The 26,459-nt window shown below is 30.9% G+C and overlaps 1 non-coding gene and 1 pseudogene across 1 annotated transcript; one reads left to right on the plus strand and one right to left on the minus strand.

Annotated features, from left to right (window-relative positions):
• Positions 1-12,921: 12,921 nt before the first annotated feature.
• Positions 12,922-13,909, minus strand: LOC133031579 (uncharacterized; annotated as a pseudogene).
• Positions 13,910-14,636: 727 nt separating this feature from the next.
• On the plus strand, positions 14,637-14,743 carry LOC115721512 (small nucleolar RNA R71). The gene has a single exon (XR_009684746.1). It is a non-coding gene; the product is annotated as a small nucleolar RNA R71 (small nucleolar RNA).
• The last annotated feature ends 11,716 nt before the right edge of the window (positions 14,744-26,459 follow it).

The following is a 26,459-nucleotide window of genomic DNA, read 5'->3' on the forward strand; positions in this document are numbered from 1 at the left end:
ATAAATTTACTGTAATATCTATTCAATTTAATATCACCTAGTTGATCCTAGATCAAATGATCTTAATCCTAACATGGTTAGGTTCGATCTCAAGAGTATTATTCGTGTTCTTTGATTTATTAGTTAAGCCTACTTTTTGGTCAGGGTGATATGTACATTTTGGGAACATGATTGTACAATTGAGTGGGAGCGCTAATCATAGATATGGAATCTATAGCTTTTATCTGGACATAGAAGTGAAACGATGATTTCTTTCGAGCTAGGCTAAATAGAAATAAATGATAGAGCGCTCATTTTAGTGATTATATTAGTTTAATTAAATATCATAATAAATGTTAGTTTTAACATTTTATCTTATTAGATATTTTTTTAATTAAAATTAATTTTGGCAAAAATAACATGAAAATTTGAAAAATTGGTTAGTTTAGGTTTGAATAGAAATTTTAGGGTTTCTAACCATATAATTTTTCAAACCTATTTTATTTTATTTTTTTTAATAAAATTGTTAGTATCCTAACCATAAAATATCTTATTTTTCAAATTATTTAATTTGTAATATTTAATTTATTAAATTATAAGATTAAGAATATAATATTAGAAATATCTAAATTTTAAAATTTAAGATATTATATTATATTATCTTATTAGAAATTTAATTAATTTAAATTTTAAATAAACTTGAAATTTGAAAAATTCTTAGATATTTGAATTTAAGTTAGAATTTAGGATACTTAGGTGATTTGTTAGGTTTTTGAATTTTTTCAAATATTCTCTAACTACCTAAACTTTAAATTCTAGTTAAGATATATTTTAAAAATTAATTTTTTTTCAATTTTAAAATAGAGATATCTTAACCTACTTTCCAGTTATTTGTTACTTATTTGGTGTGTATTTTTTTATTATTTATTCAAATTTTTATTTGATCTAAATTGTTATGATTAACTTGTTCACAGATCCAATAATCTAATTTTAATCATAGTTCAATTGTCAATAGATCTTATACATAATTTGTAACAGGTAAATTTTATAATTTATTTCATCTGTGTAAACCTAGTAACATGATAGGGCCCATCCAAATCATTTGACCTGTGTGAGCCTATATGTTCGCTTTTGGGCTTAGATGCATATAGGAAGCCCATTTAAGTTTTATTAATTAAATGGACTAGGTTGCTAAAATAAAATTTCACTTAAGTAATTTTATTTAGGCCCAATTAGAAGTGGACTTATTCAATTAATAACAATTATTTATTTAAAGGTTAAATTTCTCTCTTTTGAACATTGTGTGAGAGTTAGGGGGCCATTGTTGGGTACGACATACTGAACCCAACCCTCCCTCACATGAACCACCCCAATTCTGAAGGCAATTTACTTTATTTAAATAATTGTATTAGGTTAATTATATTAGTCTAACCTAATTAAAATTGAATTGGCAACATAATTAACTTTAAAATATATGAAATTTATTTTTCATTGAATATTTTAAAGTTAATTTTAGAAAAACACTTAGTTAATTGAGATATATACTAGATAGTTATTATTGGGTTTTGTGCCCTAAATAAAACCCATTTCAATATAATGAGATTTACTTATTAATAAAGATCAGAAATAATGTTTTATGTTGTATGGTTCACATGATTTATTTCATGATTGTATTTAATGTATAAATTCTATTAAGTCCAGAACATATGTATTTGTTAATGATTATAGTGATGTCAGCACAGTGGAATATAATCTTGATATAATGTTCGAAAGTTTCATTCCTTGATTTGCCAGTTCATTGGATTTAGACTGGCATGATAATGTTGGGTTTTATGCCCTTAATAAAACTCTTTACAATCTGATTAGTTATCAATATAAGAAATTTGAAGTGATTGATGTTTGCATGAATTTTACATGCTAATGGTTTAATATGTTTAATATGTTTATTACATTCATACACACAAAATCAGTTAAATCCAGATCATATGTTTATTCACAATTACAGTATCGTCAACACAGTGGAATGTGATTATGATCATATGAATCAAAAGTTTTGGTCCCTGTTTCATCAGTGTTATTGGATTTACACTAATGTGATAATCAGCGATGATGTGTACTTACACTTGGAGTAAGTGTGATGTTCTTTCTAGGACATTAGTAAAGTATACGAGTTTTGAATGTATGGAGTATAAATTGGACTGGACCGATATTGCAACTACGTTAAGATATTACAAACTTACCGTTATACATATCTTTCAAAGTCAATATCATAAGTTGATCTTAAGATTAAAAGAATCTAAATCCTGATATGCTTAGGCTCAACTCAGGAGTGCTATTCATGTTCTTTGATTTATTAGTTAAGCCTACTTTTGGGTCAGGGTGATACGTATATTTTGGGAACATGATAGTATGATTGAGTGGGAGTGCTGAACATAAATATGGAATCTATAGCTTCTACTGGTGTATAGAAGTCAAGTGATGATTCCCTTCGAGCTTAGCAAATAGAAGTAAATGGATGAGCTCTTGTTTAACTGACTAATTATTAGATCACTAAACACCATTTGCAGGTAGCTAAGTGTTTTAAGGGGCAAAATACATTGAGGGGTGAGAACGGTAAAGAAATCCCATCTCGATGTACATCATCTATATAGAGGATCTTTAAATCACAATAAGATTATAACAATGGTTAAATGAGATAGTATATTGATATCGTGGAACATAAAATGTGCTCTATATAAGTCTGAGAGTGCAATTCTAAGTTCTAAGAGTGGATTCAACGAAGAATTAATAAGTAGGAATTTACTTGGTAAATTTGGTTCACTTATTGGAAGCTCAGCATATAGATCCATGGTCCCCATTCTAGTTGAGAACATTCTGCTTGTAAGACTCATTAATTGATTCGTGATTGATCAATTATAATTCTAAAGTTAGACTATGTCTAATTTTATGAATTTTCACTAAGCAGGGGTGAAATTGTAAAGAAAAGAGTTTTCTAGGTTTATTTATTTATTAATGGACTTTATATGTCTAATTAATAATTAAATTAAATGACAATATTATTTAACAATCTATTTTAGTTATTAAATAATTAGTTTTGGCATTTAAAAGGTTAGAATTGGAAAATTGGCGTTTTTGAGAAAATAGAGATAAAATTTGATAAAATTGCAAAATTAAGTGAGGCCCATTACAACACCATGGCCGGCCACTTAAGTTGATTTTTCAAATTAATATTTTCATTATTTTAATGCCAAATAATTCCAAACCTAGACCTAGTAGTTGCCTATAAATAGAAAGTAATGGCTCAGTCAAATCACAAGTTTTCAGATCATCTTTCTGACAGAAATTTCTCTCTTCAGAAAATTGAGCCTTCTCCACTTTCTACACCTTGGCCGAAACCCTCTCTCTTTTCTTCTTCATCTTTTTCGTGACCCTAGTGAAAGAGTAAGTGCCCACACACAGCAAGCAGTAACTCAATCATAGATTGGAAGACTGTGAAGGATTAAACTTGAAGAAGAAGGACATTCGGGCTCAGATCTTGATTATACTCTGCTACAGAAAGGAATCAAGGGTTAGAGATTTGAGTGGAAGGAGACATTAATTCCGCTGCATCAATGTAAGGTTTTCTTAACTTTATATGTGTTTATTTTATCGTTTTAGAAAGTTCATATTTAGGGTGTTTAAACAACATACTTGTGAGTAGATCTAAGATCCTGGTAAAATAATTTCCAACAACTGGCCTCAGAGCCATGGTAATTGATTTACTTACATGTAATTTGGACTTTAAAACGATTGTTTGTATGTTTTTGGATGGTATCATGTTGTATTGAGTGTTATTTGATGATTGATTGATGTTTGTAAATTTTCGTGAAACATAATTGCGATTCTGTTTCTGGAATTATTTTTATTGGATAGTATGGAAAAAAATAAGCAAGTTAGCCTTTTACAGAACTCAATTTGGATTTTATTTGAATTAGTTATGAATTTTTGAAGATTTGAAAAAATCGGGGCTGTGCTGAAATTTTCTTGCGATCGCAAATCTGTCCGTACAGTTCACAATTTTTCCGTTTTTCTTCGATTTTTCATGCTTTTTCATGGAATTAACTTCCGATTTTTGGTATAGTTTTGTATTTATACTATTACTATTCCTAATTCAATTCTAATTATCATTTTGAATTAATTTAATATTTTTTAAATTTAATTCAAGATATTAGTGTAATTTTAATTTGAATAGAATTAGTATCTATCTTCTTGCTTAAAAATCTATCTTATTTTTAAATTTGATTATATCTTATTTTTTTTTTTAAATTTAAGGTCAGATTTTATAAGATATTTATAAAATCTTTTAAGATATTTTTAAGATATCTTATCTTTTAAGATATTTTTAATTATATCTCATCTTTTAAGATATTTTTTTTAAAATTAAATCTTTTTAGATATTTTGACCTTATTTAAATTTAAAATAAGATATTTATAATCATGTAATTTTAAATAGATGTAAGATATTTTTCTAACTTTTAAATTTTGTTATTTTATTTATTTAAATTAAGTTTAAAATCTGAAAAGATATTTCTTTTATCTTTTCTAATTTTTATTTTTAAAATAACATTTAATTTTTAAAAGTAGTTAGCAAATTTTTGAAATGATATTTAGGTTGGTTGAAACCTAATTTTTCAAAATAGTAGGTTTAATTTTAAATATTTTTTTAAATAATCTCGAAATTTAAATTTTTTTATTTTCGAAATAAATATTTATTTATTTTATTTATTTTTCGAAAAATTAAATTAATTTTTTTAATTATTTATTTATTTATTTTTCGAAATTATTTATTTAAAATTAAATAAATCCTACTTCCAACTATCCAGCTAACCTTGTTGCAGGAGTATATGGTTTAAACTTGTGTGTAAGTTTTTTTTTCAAAACCTATTATTACTTGATTGCAAATAGCCATGGTTACTTTTTGCCAGATCTAATGATCTGATGGCTCCCTTGGTCAAGTTAATAATTTGTAACAGGTAAATTTTACAATCTTCTTTCATCTGTGTATGACCTAGCAACATGATAGGATCCATCCAAAGTGTGCCTGTGTGAGCCTATATGTTTATTTTATTTTAATATAGATACATATAGGTTGTTGCTAAATAAAATGTCACACCATGATAGATTTTATTTAGGTCCATTTAATTATTGGTCCTATTCAATTAATAACAGTAATTTATTTTAAGGTTAAATTCCTCTCTTTTGGGCCTTGTGTGAGAGTTGGGAGCCATAGAAGTGGGTACGACATACTGAACCCAGCACCCCCTCACATGAACTACCCCAATTGTGAAGGCCCATTTGCCTGATTTGAATAACTGTACTAGGTTAATTATATTAGTTTGACCTAATAAAATTGAATTAGCAACATAATTAACTTTTAAAATATATGAAATTTATTTTCATTTTAATATTTTAAAGTTACTTTTAAGAAAAACACTTTTAGTTTAGATATTAATTCTAGACAAACTATTTGTATTTTTCTTGTATTTAATTAAATATAGAATTTTAACTAACTAGATTCTTTCTGGAGCTTATTTAATTAAATATTCCTATTTAAGTTATAAATTAGTTGTAACAACTGATTTTTCTTATCTAACTTAAATTTGAATATTTGATTTAAATTTTAAATCAAGTTGAGAAATCCTAGGCATTAGTTATTAAAGATTCTTGAGATATTTTTTAAGTTAATATCTTTTCAAATATTAACTTAAAATGGAATATTTTAGATATTTTTTGGTTAATATCTTTGCAAATATTAACTTTAAAAAGATATCTTCAAATTAAGTGGTTACAACTTAATTTTTGATATTTAATTAAATCTAAATTTGAAATTATTTAAGTTTTAGATTTTTTCTATCTAACTTAAATTAGATATTTTTCAAATTTTTGAAAAGATACTTAGTCAAATGAGATATTTTCTAGATAGTAATTTCTAGACTACTTAATATTTCTAATATTTAAATAGGAAAATTATACTTTGTGAAATTAATTATTTAAATAATTAATTTTGGTACAATTTTGTTAAGTATATTTTTCCTAGTATTAAATAGAAATTAATAATTAAGCCTTCTCTATACTTAATTATTATTTCTTGAATTTAATACATTTCATTAACTTGAAGAATCTAAATATCTAAGTTGATTTTCATCATGATACTTAAATATTTATTGATTTTTCATGACACTTAATTAAATAGAAAATTATTTTTAGGTTGAAATTTAATTTTTCAACTTAAATTTAAATAATTTTCAAAATATATATTTTTTCTTTATTTTATTAATCAATTTCGAAATTTGCATTTTATTTATGCAATATTTTCGAATTTTTTATTTTGAAAAATAGATTGAGTTGTAAATTAATTATTTATTTTAATTAATTCTTGGACCAACTACAATCAATGATTTTTTCATTTAATTGATTAATTTAAAATAAATGAATTTAAAATATATATATATATTATTAGAAATTGAATTAACTAGTCAAAAGAATATCTAGATAGGTGATATTTTTGCTTGAAGTATTTCTTTTCTATTTTTATTATTTTCGAAAATTGTATTTTTTTAAATTTTCGAACACAATAAATATATTCTCAAATGAAATTTTTTAAGTTGCTAATTATTTATTTAATTCAACTTAAATTAATTTCCTTAATATTTATATTTAAGATTATTACTAAGATGGAAATAATTAATTTTATTTCAATCACCATCTAAGTATAATTTTATAAATATTATATTAAATTCTTATTTTTGAATTTTAATTCTTAATTTAGAATTTAATGAGATTTATTTATTAGAATAATAAAGAAAATACATTTTAAATAATGAGCTTTATTATTATTAAGATATTCGATCTCCATTGTGGGTTTTACACCGCGTTTGTTTTAGTGAGTAATCCTCCCTAATGAAGGAACGTTCATTAGCAATTTCGCACCGTTTAATCTCGCATGATAAGTGGTTTGTAAGTGTTTTATATGGTATAGATCACCCTAATGGTGGCGACCATATTTGACTTGCAAATTGCGAAACAATGGTAGAAGCTCATGAGATAGGATAGCCTTGACTCTCGCCTAAACGGGACAACGCTGGATTCTGATCTTGATCGAATAAAAGGTTGCTAGAATGTTTAACATTTTAGATGAGCTGACAACTCTATTCAATGGATGGTAGCTTTGACTCTCGCCTAAACGGGACACTGATATCAGTTTGTTGAAAACCTTGGAAATTATTTAGGATTGAATTTTTAAGTATTTTCTCATATCATTCCTACTTGCTATGTGCTTATAATTTCTGAATAGATTTTGTGTTAAACCATTATTTAATTTCTATTTGTTGATTTCTATTATTTTGTAGTATTCTGTTTTGTCAAAATGAATCCCATGTTATCACTGTTAACTGAAAACAAGCTGAATGGATCTAACTTTAATAAATGGAATGAGAACATTAATATTGCTCTCATAGGAGAAAGTGCCTTGTTTGTTTTAACTGAGCCGTCACCTGAAGTGCCTGGGGACAATGCTTCCAAAGCTGTGAAAGAAAAGTATGAGCGTTGGCAGAAAGCAAATGACAAGGCTCTATACTTTATGCTTTCTAGCATGGTTGACACCCTCAAAACTCGGTTTTCTAAAACCGAGAAGGCTGCTGAAGTTATGACGAAGTTAAATGAGCTATTCGGTAAGGCATCACTTCAGTCACGCCTTGACGCGACTAAGAAGTACATTAATGCACGGATGGAACCTCATCAAAACGTGCGTGACCATGTTCTCCTCATGTCCAGTTATTTCCAAGAAGGCCAGGATTATGGTGCTGAAATGGACAGTGCTACTCAAGTTAGTCTTATCTTGAATAGCCTGACTCCAGCATTTCTACCATACACATCAAATTATGTCATGAATAAGAAGGAAATTGACTTTCATGAATTAGTCAATGACCTTCAAACTTATGAAAATTTGATTGGAGGACCCAAGAAGAAAGGGAGTAAACCTCACAATCCTGGGAATGGTAATGGGACGATAAAACCTGAAGCAAATGTTGCCTCTGCTTCAAAGCCCAAATCGAAGAAGAAGTGGAAGAACACCAAGAAGCGAACAAAAGCCATGAAGAATAAAAAGGTTGTTCCTTCTGGTGATGCTACACTTAAAGGAAAGTGTTTCTACTGCAATGAGAAAGGTCATTGGAAATCCCAGTGTCCTAAACTTCTTGCAAAGAAACAAGGTATTTCAAATTATAAACTTTAAGAGTTTAGTGAATTATTATCCAATTGGATTTATGATTATGGACTAAACTTTGTTTATTTATTTTCTTCTTCTTATAGGCCAAGCTACTTGAACTCAATTGAGTTGGATCAGAAAGCTGGACCAAGGGTGAAATCGTCCAGATGAAGATGAAGCTCTTCAATTTTTTGAATTAATTGTTTTAGTTTAAAGACAATTTGGATTTCAAATTCAGTTAGGGATATTTATCCCTGTTTCTCTCATATTGTTGCAATACATTTTTTTTATTAATAAAGTTTTATTTTTTCGAAATTCCCTATTGCAAATTATGAGATTGAGCTTCATTTATTTTATCTTCATCAACAATTACCACATTATATTTGTATGTTTGTATGTGTAAGTGTTTTTATTATTGATGTAAATTCTATAATATTTACAACTCTTCATAGAGTTATATTAAATAAACACTAGAAATTATTTCTATGTTTATCAATAATTGTTAATTCTCATACAATTATTAAGAATTTTTTTAATAAAAGGATCTTTTGATCTGATAGGGGTGGAGAAAAGTTAAGAAAACTATGCCGTTCAACGATCTTTTATATCTAATGAACTCTAGATAGTATTCAACTCCACATAAACTCTATCACACTAAGAGAATCATGATCTTTACAACCTTTAGGGGTGGATCATAATCTCTATATACTTAGGGGTGGAGGTTATCCACAAGTACCCTATATGTATATTCTTAGGGGTGGAGTCCATTCCACAATTCCCTATGAAACACATATCTTGTTTAAACATGGAAGTAATATAATGAGTCAGCTATTGTCAATATAAATTCTTGATCTTCATTGTATGTTCCATTTCGATTTTACTAAGTAAAAGTATGATACCTTTGAAAGTTCTTTGTTAAAGTTTCACACTACCTTAATTGAGTGGGAGAATTTTAAAATTCTATACCCATCTTCATCAGGTTGATAATTGTGATAGGTACTTAAGAACACTACTGAAAAGCGAATCTAACCATTCACATGGATAGGAATAGCTTATCAGAATTATGAGAATAAGATAAAGAACTCTAGTTCAATCCATTCGAATGACTTAACCAAGAATTCTTAATCCTCATAAAATTTGATGGTATCTTAATTTTGATTACTTTATCTCTGGCATGTATTTTTCACTTCAAATACTAGTCTGCTATGTTGATGACTTAGTCTTAACTTAAAGTTTTAAGACTAATACAAAAGTCACAACTAGGTAACTCTCCAAACAATCAGAGGTTAAAAGTATAATTTAACCAGACATCTGCTATTGAGTGGGAGCTATCTGAGATGTAATCAAATAGGGAACATTAGAAGATATTCAAGAAGGATTTATGAAAGTGATCTATATGTCAGATATTAAGTAACTGTGTATCAGTTATCTTTGTATCACACCATCTAATTTCAAAATTCTATAAGATGGTGCTTACTTTGGGGGTGGAGGAATTATTGAATAATAATTCAAGCTCTACCAGAGAAGAATTGTAACTTGGTCTATTCGAAAATACCAGAAAGTTATATCACTGAAGAAAAGTCTACACTGTATTATCTCAATTACATATTTTAAAATATGAGAGATATGTCTTCTGTTAATTCAGATGTACTTTTAAAACAGTAAAGATTTCAGTATCCCTTGATGAGTAAAGCATATAGTAAAGGATGTTTCATAAGATTATTTATCAACTAGTTTCCAGAAGTTTGGGTGGATTCAAATATACTACACTTGATCTGAAGATCAAGACATCAGATTGACCTATTTGCACAGTTTGTTTTATATTAGTGCAAGTGGGAGTTTGTTGGATTTTATGCCCTAAATAAAACTCTTTACAATCTGATTAATTATCAATATAAGAAATTTGAAGTGATTGATGTTTGCATGAATTTTACATGCTAATGGTTTAATATGTTTAATATGTTTATTACATTCATACACACAAAATCAGTTAAATCCAGATCATATGTTTATTCACAATTACAGTATCGTCAACACAGTGGAATGTGATTGTGATCATATGAATCAAAAGTTTTGGTCCCTGTTTCATCAGTGTTATTGGATTTACAATAATGTGATAATCAACGATGATGTGTACTTACACTTGGAGTAAGTGTTATGTTCTTTCCAGGATGTTGCTATAATTTTAAACACTACGCAAGTATACGCAATCAAGTAGTAAATCTCACACAGGTGAGGTCGATCCCACAAGGAATTGGATTAAGTACCACTAAATTATACTTATGATTCTATTCGGTAAATCGAAAGCAAGTATGATTTAAAAACAGTAAAATATGAAAGAAATTCAGAAAACTTAATAACACAATTTAAAGATGAGACAATAGGGAGGAGAATCCTGTTGTTGTTTACCCAAATCGTTAATGATTAATTACTATCCTATTCTTGCAGTGAATGACAGATTATGAAATAACCTAGCTCCTTTCAGATCTTCTAGATTCTAAATCACATGTTATCTAATTAATCCCTTAATTAAACTAACATGAAATCAGCATTAAGTAATAATCTACTCGTCACATAAGTCATGCAAATACTTTCGTTTCACATAGAACATTGATTATCTTAATTTTAGCATTCTCAACTCTCACTTTTCAGATTTTGAATTGAGATCATAGAGCATGCACAAGGTGATCAATCTTAAACATGAAATTAAGAACAAACTAAGATAAATTCACACACAAGAATTGAGGAATGGTAATTAAACATTAACTAGGCAAAACATTAAACAACAATCATCATCCTCCCTAAATGGGAAATTTAGTTCAGAAATAAATCCATAACCATTCCTATAGCAATATTCATCATAAATAAATTAAAGAGGAATAAAGAAAAGAACTGTTGGAGGATGAATTCTGGATCTTCACTTGAATCTCTATGCTCTTCCTGCCGCTCTCAGCTGTGTTTTAGGGTTCCAAATCGCTCTCCCTGACTTCCAATCGCAGTTTTCTATTTATAATGGAAATTTAGGGTTCGATGGACGAAAATGCCCCTGGTCCGTACGGGATCTCGCCGCGGCTAAGCTTCTTCTCGCCGCGGCGAGATAATTGCAAATAAGGGGTCTTTCTGTAAGCACCTTTTAGCCGCGGCCATATACACTCTCGCCGCGGCCAGATGAGTAAGAAAAATAGGCCGTTCTGTAAGGACCTTTTAGCCGCGGCCATATGGAACCTCGCCGCGGCTACTGGAGCAGCTCTAAATTTTCGTTATTTTGGAATCTAGCCGCAGCCAAGCTATATCTAGCCGCGGCCAGATGTACAAATTAACCCGTAATTTGCGTTTTCTTGGCTCAGCCCGTCTCTTGTTTAATTTCTGCCCCCGAGACATCTTTTATTCCAAAGAACCTGAAAACATAGAAAACAAGCGTAATTCCGTCCTAACACAGCTAAAAACGCACATAAATTAGATCCAAAACATAGGCTAAAAATAGCCTAACAAACTCCCCCAAACTGACTCTTTACTCGTCCCCGAGTACTAAGACTAAACTAAAAAATTGACAATGATAGCTAAACTTTCCGACAATTTAACTGTTACCACCACCTGCACAACTTCAATCCATCAATAACCAGAATTTCAACTTGCCAACTCTAAGAACTAAGTTGAATGTGCAATTTACAAGTAAGTAATTCATACAAACATAAAACATCTCAATTGCCATTGATATCACAACTGTTCTAAACTTCCCAACATCCCACTAACACATGATTAATAAGTTTGAACGACATACCTCTCTCCACTAATGTTGACAAATTTCTATTCGGAATCAATAGGTCTTTTTCGGTTAACATCAACATGGCTTAGGTACATGGGTAGGTGAGAAGTCATTTAAGCTATACTATACCATAAGCACTTTTAACCAAGCAAGCCTAGACATTTCTTTTGCTTTCTTTCCATATATCCCAAAAACAGAAATAAGAGATTGAAATTTTTTTCTTATGTGTGTACCTCATAATTTTCTTAACTTTTTTTTTTTTATATAGGCCCAACACACAATATTATTCCCTTTTTTCTTTTCACAATCTCTCATTCCTACACTTTATTTATTTATTTTTTTTTTCACTTACAGCACTTATCCCCCCCAAACTTGCTTCAAGGCTCATGGCATAATAAGGTATGTTCAGGGTGAAAAGAGTTTAAGATAACGAATTCAGCTCAGTTAAGTGGTGAAAATTTTTTTTTTAAAACAAGCTAAGGCTCAACTTTGGGTATACTATGGTAAAAATTTCTAGGTAGGCTTGAAATGCTCAATCGTTCCAAAGAAAACTTGCCTAAATCACTTTCCAAACAGAAATCATCAAGGATTTCGCTTCAAGAGAGTATGTCAAACAAATTCTATTTCATGTACAATCAATCATTCCACAAACCAAATAGAACAGAGGTGATATGTGAGAATAACAAATGCTTTAAATCCACATGAATCACTTCCTAGCACACATCCATCTTAATTCAAACAGTTGCAAGTCAAGCACACAGTTATGTTTTAATCCATTGCACAAGTGAATAACAACAATTCAATCAATCTTTCAATTTAGCTATCACACAAGACTAAAAAAAACTAAAACAAACTAAACTAAAACAAATAAACTGAAAAATTTAAGTCTCCCCCCCCAAACTAAAATGCACATTGTCCCAAATGTATGAAAATAAACCAGGGTGAGAGAAACTTACCTGAGCCCCATCAGAAGGGATCAAGTCCACCCTTTGCATTCAAAAGAGCCCTCGCACTAAATGAAGAAAATTTACCACCAATAGTGTTGATTTCAGAGTTTTGCACAAGAGTAAGCTCACCTTCAGAACTACCACACATCAATCTTTTCCAACGACGCTGAATCGTTCGAAGTCGCTCTTTAGGCTTTGCTTTCTTCTTATCAATTTTAACAAAAGAACCCTTCACCACCTCAATCTTGCAACAGGTAGGAATGTCAGTTGGGGCAAAAACATTAAAATTGACCTCTTCATCTTGCACTCGCAACTTTAACTCCCCCTTTTGAACATCTATTAATGCTCGACCCGTGGCTAAGAATGGTCTTCCCAAAATAATGGGAATAGTTGAATCTTCCTCCATATCAAGAATTAAGAAATCAGCAGGGAAGATAAACTTACCAACCTTCACCAGTACATCTTCAATTATGCCACGAGGATGAGTTAGAGAACGATCCGCTAGTTGTAGAGTCACTGTTGTGGGCTTTGCTTTTCCCAATCCTAGCCTTTTGAAGACAGACAACGGCATTAGATTAATGCTTGCTCCCAGATCACATAGAGCTTTAGTTCCACTGAACCCCCTATAGAGCATGGAATATTGAAACTACCCGGATCTTTAAGCTTGGGCGGTAGTTTCTTTTGCAAAATGGCGCTACACTCCTCAGTTAATGCCACTGTTTCATAGTCCTCCATTTTTCTCTTCTTAGACAATATCTCCTTCATGAACTTCACATAACGGGGCATTTGTTCCAAGGCTTCAGCAAAAGGAATGTTGATGTGTAGTCTTTTGAAAACCTCTAGAAATTTTGTAAACTGCTTGTCTAGATTGGTCTTTCGGAGTCTCTGAGGATAAGGTATCTTCACATGATGATCAATACTGATTGGTGGAGACTGTTGTGGTGGTGCAGGGCTATCAGTAGCCTTCTTTTCCTTTGGTGCGGTGTACGTGCTGTTGATCACGAACCCCATCTTCAACTGGTTGCTTGCCACTAGGTCCTTCATAACTCTTTCCACTCCTCAAGGAAATTGCTTTACATTGCTCTTTTCCTTTTGCCTCACTAGTGCTAGGTGAATTTCCTTGAGCTTGGTTTGCCACTTGAGTAGAAAATTGTTCCATTTGAGTTTCTAGAGTTTTAATAGAGGCTCTAGTCTCCATCATGAATTGGAGCAATAAATCAGCTTGGATATTGGAACCTCCACTAGGACTTTGTTGTTGGTTTTGTTGGGGCTGATTTCTCTGCTGGTAGAACCCCTGTTGGTTGTGCCCATAATTATTATTTTGGGAGTAGTTCCCAATGGCTTTTGCTTGATCCATTGGCAAATTATCCACATCTGCCTGACACTCTGAAAAGTGATGGTTGCCTCCACATATCTCACAAATAACTTGGGCTTGTTTAGCTTGCCTGCAATCGGCTTTGTCAAGGCCTCAACTTGTGTCAACTTTGTGATGGCATCAACCTCTAGCACACCAGCAACTTTCTTAGTTTGACTCCTTTCAGTTGGCCACTGCTGATTATTTAGAGCCATCTCCTCCAATAGATCGTAAGCCTCATTAGCACTCTTTCTCATAAAAGCTCCACCAGCTGCTGCATCTATCAGAGTTCTAGTGTTACCAACCAACCCGTTGTAGAAATTGTGAACCAGCATCCACTTTTCTATGCCATGATGAGGGCATTTTCTGATTAGATCTTTAAACCTCTCCCAAGCCTCATGGAGAGATTCATTATCTTGCTGACAGAAGTTGTTTATTTCTCCTCGCAGCTTTGCAGACTTTGCTGGAGGGAAGAATTTAGACAGAAATTTTGTTGCTAAGTCTGTCCATGTTGCTATAGAATTTGGTGGCAAGGAGATCAACCAACTCTTGGCTCGGTCTCTCAGTGAGAATGGAAACAGTCTCAAAAGGATGGCGTCATCACTAACCCCATTGACTTTGAAGGTCTGACATAACTCCATGAAGTTCGATAGATGCAGATTGGGGTCTTCAGAAGGGAGTCCACCAAAGCGGGATGAAGGCTGCACCATTTGTAGTATGGCAGGCTTAATCTCGAAATTGTTTGCATCCACTGCCCGGTGGCTGATACATGTTGCACTCCCGTCAGAGTAGGGAGAATGTAATCTCTCAAGCTACGGCCATTAGCTTGATCTTCCACGGCACCTCCATTATTACCGTTATTACCCCCATTGTTTCCAGCATTATTGTTCACATTGGCAGCCATGATTTCTGATGTTTCAGCAGTTGCTGAAACTCTTTCTTGCCTCTTATTCTTTCGATTCCTCCTGCAAGTTTTCTCGATTTCAGGATCAACTGGTAATATGACTGTTTGTCCTTGACGGCGCATGCACTTAGGATTCCTGAAATAGATCAAGAAATTATTGCAAGAGAAAGGTTAGAAAAAAAAAAAATCAGCAAGAGAAAATATACCAAAGTAGAAGTTAGTATAATTTTATTTAATATTAATCTTTAACAATTCCCCGGCAACGGCGCCAAAAACTTGTTGCTATAATTTTAAACACTACGCAAGTATACGCAATCAAGTAGTAAATCTCACACAGGTGAGGTCGATCCCACAAGGAATTGGATTAAGTACCACTAAATTATACTTATGATTCTATTCGGTAAATCGAAAGCAAGTATGATTTAAAAACAGTAAAATATGAAAGAAATTCAGAAAACTTAATAACACAATTTAAAGATGAGACAATAGGGAGGAGAATCCTGTTGTTGTTTACCCAAATCGTTAATGATTAATTACTATCCTATTCTTGCAGTGAATGACAGATTATGAAATAACCTAGCTCCTTTCAGATCTTCTAGATTCTAAATCACATGTTATCTAATTAATCCCTTAATTAAACTAACATGAAATCAGCATTAAGTAATAATCTACTCGTCACATAAGTCATGCAAATACTTTCGTTTCACATAGAACATTGATTATCTTAATTTTAGCATTCTCAACTCTCACTTTTCAGATTTTGAATTGAGATCATAGAGCATGCACAAGGTGATCAATCTTAAACATGAAATTAAGAACAAACTAAGATAAATTCACACACAAGAATTGAGGAATGGTAATTAAACATTAACTAGGCAAAACATTAAACAACAATCATCATCCTCCCTAAATGGGAAATTTAGTTCAGAAATAAATCCATAACCATTCCTATAGCAATATTCATCATAAATAAATTAAAGAGGAATAAAGAAAAGAACTGTTGGAGGATGAATTCTGGATCTTCACTTGAATCTCTATGCTCTTCCTGCCGCTCTCAGCTGTGTTTTAGGGTTCCAAATCGCTCTCCCTGACTTCCAATCGCAGTTTTCTATTTATAATGGAAATTTAGGGTTCGATGGACGAAAATGCCCCTGGTCCGTACGGGATCTCGCCGCGGCTAAGCTTCTTCTCGCCGCGGCGAGATAATTGCAAATAAGGGGTCTTTCTGTAAGCACCTTTTAGCCGCGGCCATATACACTCTCGCCGCGGCCAGATGAGTAAGAAAAATAGGCCGTTCTGTAAAGACCTTTTAGCCGCGGCCATATGGAACCTCGCCGCGGCTACTGGAGCAGCTCTAAATTTTCGTTATTTTGGGATCTAGCCGCGGCCAGATGTACAAATTAACCCGTAATTTGCGTTTTCTTGGCTCAGCCCGTCTCTTGTTTAATTTCTGCCCCCGAGACATCTTTTATTCCAAAGAACCTGAAAACATAGAAAACAAGCGTAATTCCGTCCTAACACAGCTAAAAACGCACATAAATTAGATCCAAAACATAGGCTAAAAATAGCCTAACACAGGACATTAGTAAAGTATACTAGTTTCGAATGTAAGGAGTATACATTGGACTGGACCGATATTGCAACTAAGTTAAGATATTACAAACTTACCGTTATACATATCTTTCCAAGTCAATATCAGTAGTTGATCTTAAGATTAAGAGAATCTAAATCCTGATATGCTTGGGCTCAACTCAGGAGTGCTATTCATGTTCTTTGATTTATTAGTTAAGCCTACTTTTGGGTCAGGGTGATACGTATATTTTGGGAACATGATAGTATGATTGAGTGGGAGTGCTGAACATAAATATGGAATCTATAGCCTCTACTGGTGTATAGAAGTCAAGTGATGATTCCCTTTGAGCTTAGCAAATAGAAGTAAATGGATGAGCTCTTGTTTAACTTACTAATTATTAGATCACTAAACACCATTTACAGGTAGCTAAGTGTTTTAAGGGGCAAAATACATTGAGGGGTGAGAACGGTAAAGAAATCCCATCTCGATGTAGATCATCTATATAGAGGATCTTTAAATCACAATAAGATTATAACAATGGTTAAATGAGATAGTATATTGATATCGTGGAACATACAATATGCTCTATATAAGTCTGAGAGTGCAATTCTATGTTCTAAGAGTGGATTCAACGAAGAATTAATAAGTAGGAATTTACTTGGTAAATTTGGTTCACTTATTGGAAGCTCAGCATATAGATCCATGGCCCCCATTCTAGTTGACAACATTCTGCTTGTAAGACTCATTAATTGATTCGTGATTGATCAATTATAATTCTAAAGTTAGACTATGTCTAATTTTATGAATTTTCACTAAGAAGGGTTGAAATTGTAAAGAAAAGAGTTTTCTAGGTTTATTTATTTATTAATGGACTTTGTATGTCTAATTAATAATTAAATTAAATGAAAATATTCTTTAATAATCTATTTTAGTTATTAAATAATTAGTTTTGGCATTTAAAAGGTTAGAATTGGAAAATTGGCGTTTTTGAGAAAATAGAGATAAAATTTGATAAAATTGCAAAATTAAGTGAGGCCCATTACAACACCATGGCCGGCCACTTAAGTTGATTTTTCAAATTAATATTTTCATTATTTTAATGCCGAATAATTCTAAACCTAGACCTAGTAGTTGCCTATAAATAGAAAGTGATGGCTCAGTCAAATCACAAGTTTTTAGATCATCTTTCTGACAGAAATTTCTCTCTTCAGAAAACTGAGCCTTCCCCACTTTCTACACCTTGGCCGAAACCCTCTCTCTTTTCTTCTTCATCTTTTTCGTGCCCACACACAGCAAGCAGTAACTCAATCATAGATTGGAAGACTGTGAAGGATCAAACTTGAAGAAGAAGGACATTCGGGCTCAGATCTTGATTATACTCTGCTACAGAAAGGAATCAAGGGTTAGAGATCTGAGTGGAAGGAGACATTAATTCCGCTGCATCAATGTAAGGTTTTCTTAACTTTATATGTGTTTATTTTATCGTTTTAGAAAGTTCATATTTAGGGTGTTTAAACAACATACTTGTGAGTAGATCTAAGATCCTGGTAAAATAATTTCCAACAGATAATCAGCGATAGGTATTCTTACACCTTGGATAAGTGTTATGTCCTTTCCAGGGCATTGGCAAAGTTTACCAGTATCAGATGTATGGAGTATACATCGGAAGGGACCGATATTGAACTTTGATTAATATTGTTAAATATACCGTAATATCTATTCAATTCAATATCACATTTTGACCCTAGATCAAATGATCTTAATCCTGATATGGTTAGGTTCGATCTCAAGAGTTTTATACATGTTCTTTGATTTGTTAGTTAAGCCTACTTTTTGGTTAGGGTGATACGTACATTTTGGGAACATGATAGTATAATTGAGTGGGAGCGCTAAACATAGATATGGAATCTATAACATCTATAGGTATTTACAAGTGAAACGATGATTTCCTTTGAGCTTGGCTAAACAGAGATAAATGGTTGAGTACTCATTTCACTTTGCTAAAATATCATTTATACGGGGCTAAGTGTTTTAAGGATAAAATACATTGAAGGGTGTAACTGTAATTTAGTCTCTATACAATGTAGATCATCATTAGATGATCATTGATCAAATTAGGATTATAACAATGGATAATTTATAGCGTATCTATATCGTGGAACATATAAAGCGTTCTATATGACTGAGAGTGCAATTCCAAGTTCTATGCGTGGATGCAACAAGGAATTAATAAGTCAGTGGATTTACTTGGTAAATTCTTGATCTGCTTATTGGAAGCTCAGTTATATAGGCCCATGATCCCCACACTAGTTGAGACCATACTGCTTGTAAGACTCAGTTAATTGATTTTAATTAATCAATTATAATTCTAAAGTTAGACTATGTCTAGTTTATGAATTTTCACTAAGCAAGGGCAAAATTGTGAAGAAAAGAGATTCTAGGTTTTATTTATTAATTAAGAGACTTTATATGTCTAATTAATAAATATATTAAATGACAATATTATTTAATAATTAATTTTTAGTTATTAAATAATTGGAATTAGCATTTAAATGGTTGAATTTTAAAATTGGCGTTTTTGAGAAAATGAGATGCAGAAATTATAAAACAGCAAAATTGCATATGTGAGGCCCAATATCCAAAGCCCAGGCCGGCCAATAGTGTAGGCTTTTATCATTTATTTTTTCATTATTTTAATGCCAAATAATTCTAACCTAAACCTAGGTGGTTACCTATAAATAGGTAGTGATGGCTTCAGGAAAAAGATGATGCATCTCATTCCTTCAGAGAAAAATTTTAAGCCTTCTACCTATACCCTAGCCGCCACCCTCTTCCTCTCTTTTCTTCTTCAATTGTCCAGCCTTGAGTGATAGAGTGAGTGCCCACACACATCAAGTGGTATCTCAATCATAGTGTAGAAGATTGTGAAGAATCCAATCAACAAGAAGGAGAATCAGCATCAAGGACGGAGAGAAAGAGATCCAGGTTCAGATCTTGGTGATGCTCTGCTACAGAAAGGAATCAAGGGCTAGAGATTTGAACGGAAGGAGTCATTATATTCCGCTGCACCCAATGTAAGGTTTTCTTAAACCCTTATGTGTTTATTTTACTGTTTTAGAATTCATATTAGGATGTTAATCAAACATACTTGTTAGTAAATTTAGATCCTGGTAAAATATTTCCAACCGTTATTTCTAGTAACTAATTATATTTTCTAATATTTAATTAGGAAAATATTTTAAGTTGAAAATTAATTAATAAACCAACTTAAATTAGAATATTTTTCCTAATATTAAATTAGAATTAATAATTCAGTTTATTTTATACTTGATTATTTAATTCTTGTATTTAATACATTTAATTAAATTTAATTTTAAATATATAAGTTGATTTCATAAATATTATTATTTTCAGAATATTTAATTAAATAGAAAATTATTTTAAGTTGGAAATTTTAATTTCACAGCAACTTAAATTTAAATAATGTTCAAAGTATATTTTATTAATCATTTTATTTAGAAATTCGAAATTGCATTTTTTTTAATGCAGAAAATTTTGATTTTTTTCGAAAAATAGATTAAATTTGAAAAATTAATTATTTTAATTAATTTTAGACCAACTTAAATCAATAAATTTTTCATTTAATGATTAATTAAAATAAATAGACTAAAATATATTATAATTAGAAAGTAAAGTAATTAGTTAGTGAAAGTTTAGATACTTAAATATTTGATTATTTTCATAATGTTTATTTAAATAGAAAAATTATATTTGTGTTTAAAATTAATTTTTTTTAATTAACTTTGGATCAACATAAATTAGAGTAATTTTTTAGGATTTATTTTATTTTATTTGATAGCATTTTCGAAAAATATATTTATTTTAAATACATTATTTTTCGAATTATGCAAATATATATATTTATAGAAAATTAAATTTGAGTTGAAAATTAATTTTTTAATAAATTTTGAAACAACTTAAATTGAATAATTTTCGAAATATTTATTGAAAGTTATTACTAAGATGGAAAATAATTTTATTTATTTTCAGATCCATCTAAGTATAATTTTATAAATATTAAATTAAAATTTATATTTAGAATTTTATTCTAAATTAGAAATTTCAATTAAATAAATATATATTTAAATAAATAGATTAAAATAAATATTAGAAGAAAATAAACTTTAAATAATGAGCTTTCTTACTAGGACTTTGGATCTCCATTGTTGGTTCTAAATAGTTCTTGTTTTAGTGAGTAATCCTCCCTAATGGAGGGACGTTAATTAGCAATTTAATGCTGTAGAATCTCGAAAGATAAGTATTATTTGTAAGTGTTTTATTTTTAGTATGGATCACCCTTATGGTGGCGAATATTAGTAAGACTTACAAAAGTATGAAACAATGGTAGAAGCTCATAAGATAGAATGGCCTTGACTCTCGCCTAAACGGGACAACGTTGGTTTCTCATCTTAATCGAATAAGAGGTTGCTAGAATGTTTATCATTTTAGATGAGCTGACAACTCTATTCAATGGATGGTATCTTTGACACTCTCCTAAAAGGGACACTGATATCAGTTTGTTGAAGACCTTGGAAATTATTTAGGATTGTGTGTTTTTTAGTATTTTCGCTAGTCATTCATATTTGCTAAATGTTTATTAATTTCTGAATTTGTTGTGAATTTATATTGAACCATGCTATTTTCTGTTATTAATTGTAGTTTAATTTCGCATCTTCATTGTTGGTCTAACTTGGCTTGTTGTTTTTAATGGGACAAATCCTAATGAATTGTCATCCATTAGACAAACATAATAGTGTTAGATCTCGGTAGATAAATATTTGTAAGTGCAACATCTAGCTGTTCATCAATAGATGACACCTTAGACAAGTATTTACAATATGAAACAATGAAGAAGTTTATAAAAATAAGAATAACTTTGACTCTCGCCAATCGGGAAATCGTTGGAGTCTTATTTTAAATTCGAAATTATCTTAATTTTTTCCTCTTAGCTTATTCTTTTTGAATTAGCTTAAAAATATATCATTGGATGAATGGTTTATAAATCATTTGCTTATGATGTCATTTTGTTTTCTCTTAAGAAATTGAATGGCGCATATGATTATATTCCTGACATTCTATCCCGAAATAATATAAATCCTCAATCTTAGAAATCTTCTACTTGTATATGTTTACTATAGGCAATTTAAACTTAGAGTTAGGTTAGTAGTGGTGGTCCAAGCTAGAATAAAACTCATTGTATATTTGCTATAAATTTAAGTCTTTGACTTTAAATTTTAGTCTCTAAACAGAATATTATATTTCTGTTTCCAAAATACAGTACAGTTCAACTTTCACAAGTGTTTAATATCCATTTTCTTTCAATGGATTCAAACTGTTTGTTAATGTATGAAATGTGAGTTTAGTATTCTGTGACCAGGATCCACTTGTACTATTCTAATAACTCTTTAATGTAACTAGACCTAAGTCATCAAAAGACGACAACCACATATTTTATAAATCTATGGCATTTGTATCTTGTTCATAGTGGTTTTGACAAGATCATTCTCTGCAAAGAGTCAATATGCCTATATCCACTTCTATGTAAGATCATCTATATTCGAACATGGATGTACATTCAGGGGTAGATATGAGTTTTTCGTTATATTCTTAAGACGATCACTCTAGATTTTACCTTATGCAAAAGAAATTTGAAATGTTTGAACAATTTTTTGAATTTCTAGCAATGGTAGAAAACCATTAAGGTAAGTGGTTCAAGATCTTGCGAGCTGATAGGAGTGGAGAAATATTTGGTAGATATGCAATATGCAGTTTAAAGATCATTAAGTTGATTTTTTGAATTAGTTCCAAACATACCTCCCTAGAAATTCGATTTGCATATTGATGATAGTATAAGGTCTATGATTAGTTACTAGCTGTTGCCTAAGTCCTTCTAAGGAAATACCCTAGTGATAGGAAAATTTCAGAATGATGGAATGGTTATGTACTTAGTGTAAACCATTACTAGATTCATGGATGACCTAATCGTAATCTTAAGAAAAGCTAGACCTGTTAACTAAGGTTTGCATGTTTGATAGCTATTCTAAGTGATTAGAGGTGGACCATCGCTTAGTCATTAGATAAGAAAGTGTTTGTTTTAACAAATACTACTTTTCTAAGAAAAATGACTAAGTTTGAAAACAAACTAGCAAAATAGAGGTAGTGTTTGTTTTAACAAATACTACTTTTCTAAGAAAAATGACTAAGTCTAAGTGACTTTTTGTGTTCTATCATCTTATTCTGTATAAGATGGTCCCACTACCTCTGTTGTCTTGACACAACAGAAGAAGATAATTCCACTTATGTTCTTAGACAAAAAGTCACGATACCTAGTCGTAGTGGGAGGGTTTCAAGGAACTCACCCAGTTATGACTTGGAAGACACTTTTGATGAAAATCCATTGTTAGTTTAAACAAGTAATGGATTGCAGAATAAGAAACTAAGAAGCAAAGCCAAGAGAACTATGGTTAAAACCATTCCTATGGAACAACCAAAAGTTTTCTATTACAAGAACAAGAAAGGAAATTTCGTTAGTAAGTCTATTCAATGGAGATAACAAAACTTCCTGTTCCTAGTATTAAAGGTTTGAGTTTATCTAAACATGTGGCTTGTGGTATGCCTGATGACTTACTTACTCTTGTGCAAGTAACTTACTTTAGTAAGATGCTGAAGCATTTTCTAGTGGCTAAATCTATAGAAGCTTTTGAAATCTAGATATGGATTTCATTTATCTAAGGAAAAGTTTTAACTATTTTAGAAAGATAAAGCCAATGAAAGATTTCCTTAGGTCAACAGTGAGAGGTCTCAGATATGCTTTAGTATGCATTAGACCAGACACCTACTGTTGAGTCGGAGTAGTGAGTGGGTATCAGATTAATCTAGGAAAGGAACATTGGAAGACAATCAAGTGAATCTTAAGATCAAGAAGAGGAACTATATGTTAGTCGATAAGGGTGTAATTAATACTCTTACACTACACCAAATCAGATTTCTAGACTTGCTTTAGTGCTAGAAAGTCTACTGATGAGATGGTGATTACTCTGGGGGTGGAGTAGTGATTTTGGAGAAGTGTAAAAACCTATCTGAAGTCTCTAAGTCTACCAGAGAGACTGAATGTTAAAGTTGCAGGAAAGACACTTATTCAGTCTAAGGAGAGTTTTATACATTTTTGGCATTGTTCCAACATTTATTAACTACTAGTGTTACTTCCTGACTAACACAGAAGTAGTTGCCAAAAATTAAAGAATTCAGTATCCCTAAAGGAGTAGACATATAGAGAGGAATTTCACAATATCAAGCATCTTGTGATTAAGGAAATGTAATGGTGGAGGAAAGTTTGTATTGAATACAACTTGTCAGATCCTATTACGGAGAGTATACAACAAACTACACTTGGTCTGGATATAAAGGTGTTGAGAATATTTGAAATGCACTTTTTGTTTTATATTAGTGCAAGTGGGAGTTTGTTGGATTTTATCCCCTAAATAAAATTCATTTCAATATAATCAGATTTACTAATTAATAAAAGATCATAAATCATTTTATGTTGCATCGATCACACGATTTATTTCATGATTATATTTAATGTATAAATTTTATTAAGTCCATAACATATGTATTGGTTCATGATTATAGTGTTGTCAGCATAGTGGAATATAATCATGATTATATGCTCAAAAGTTTAATTCCCTGATTTGTCAGTTCACTGGATTTAGACCAACATGATAATCAGCAACACGTATACTTAAGCCTTGGATAACTGTTATGTCCTTTCTAGGGCATTGGCAAAGTTTACTAGTATAGCATGTATGGAGTATACATTGGAAGGGACCGATATTGAACTTGGATTAGATATGATAAATTTACCATAATATCTATTCAATTTAATATCACCAAGTTGATCCTAGATCAAATGATCTTAATCCTGACATGATTAGGTTCGATCTCAAGAGTGTTATTCGTGTTCTTTGATTTGTTAGTTAAGCCTACATTTTGGTCAGGGTGATACGTACCTTTTGGGAACACTATAATACAATTGAGTGGGAGCGCTAATCATAGATATGGAATCTATATCTTCTATCTAGACATAGAAGCAAAACGATGATTTCCTTCGAGCTAGGCTAAATAGAAATAAATGATAGAGCGCTCCTTTTAGTGCTTATATTAGTTCACTAAAATATCATTTATAGGTGGCCAAGTATTTTAAGGATAAAATATATTGAATGAGTGTAACGGTAATTTTTTCCCTCTGCAATGTAGATCATCTATAGAGGATCATTGATTATTGGGATTATAACAATGGATAATTAATAGCGTATCTATATCGTGGAACATATAGAACGTTCTATGTGACTGAGAGTGCAATTCTAAGTTCTATGGTGGATGCAATAAGGAATTAATAAGTCAGGGAATTTAGTTGGTAAATTCTAGTTCTGCTTATTGGAAGCTCGGTTATATAGGTCCATTGTCCCCATACTAGTTGAGACCATACTGCTTATAAGACTCAGTCAATTGATTTTAATTAATCAATTATTATTCTAAATTAGACTATGTGTAGTTTATGAATTTTCACTAAGCAAGGGCTTAATTGTGATGAAAAGAGATTCTAGGACTTATTTATTAATTAAGAGACTTTATTAAGTCTAATTAATAAATATATTAAATGACAATTTTATTTGATAAATAGTTTTAATTATTAAATAAATAGTTTTGGCATTTAAGTGGTTAAAATTGGAAAAATGCTATTTTTGGAAAATAAAGAAAAATTGTTGAAAAATGGCAAAATTCTAAAGTGGGGCCCACATCCTATGGCGGGCCACTTATGAGGGAATTTCCATCTAACTTTTTCAATATTTTAATGCCTAATAAATTCTAACCTAAACCTAGGTGGTTGCCTATAAATAGATAGTGATGGCTCACACTAAAAAATGATGAAATTGAGCCTTCAGTCAAAATTTTTTGAGCCATCACTCCTTCTATTTTCGAACCACTTTCTTCTCTTTCTCTCTTCATATTTTCATACCCTCTAGTGATAGAGTAAGTGCCCACACACATCAAGTGGTACTCAATTATAGTGTGTAAGGCTATGAAGAATCCAATTTCAAGAGAAGGAGATTCGTACTCAGATATTAGTGATCTGCTACAGACAGGATACAAGGGTTAGAGATCTGAGAGGAAGGAGCCATTATTATTCCGCTGCATCTACTGTAAGGTTTTGAAACTTTATATGTGTTTATTTACATTGTTTTAGAAATTCATATTTAGGATGTTAAACAACATACATGGTAGTAAATCTAGATCTTGGTAAAACATGTTCCAACAGTAACTTCTCATATGTTACAACTTTTATGTGTATTATTATACTATATATATGATATAATATAACCTCCAACGTATAATATATACTAATCTCATATTAATATATAATATATCACCTTTAAATATTTTAATCTATATTATATTATAACAAATAATATAACGTTCTCCTACTCGATTAAAATTTGTAACACACTATTGTAACATTATTTAATCGATCAAATATTACATATATCCCCCACTTTGATTGAATAAATCAAACACTTTTATAGAGATCTTGCTTAGATACATAAAGTGAAATGTCTTTCGACTTGAATTT

This window comes from Cannabis sativa, chromosome 9, assembly GCF_029168945.1.
Source record: "Cannabis sativa cultivar Pink pepper isolate KNU-18-1 chromosome 9, ASM2916894v1, whole genome shotgun sequence".
In the NCBI taxonomy this organism is placed as follows: Eukaryota; Viridiplantae; Streptophyta; class Magnoliopsida; order Rosales; family Cannabaceae; genus Cannabis; species Cannabis sativa.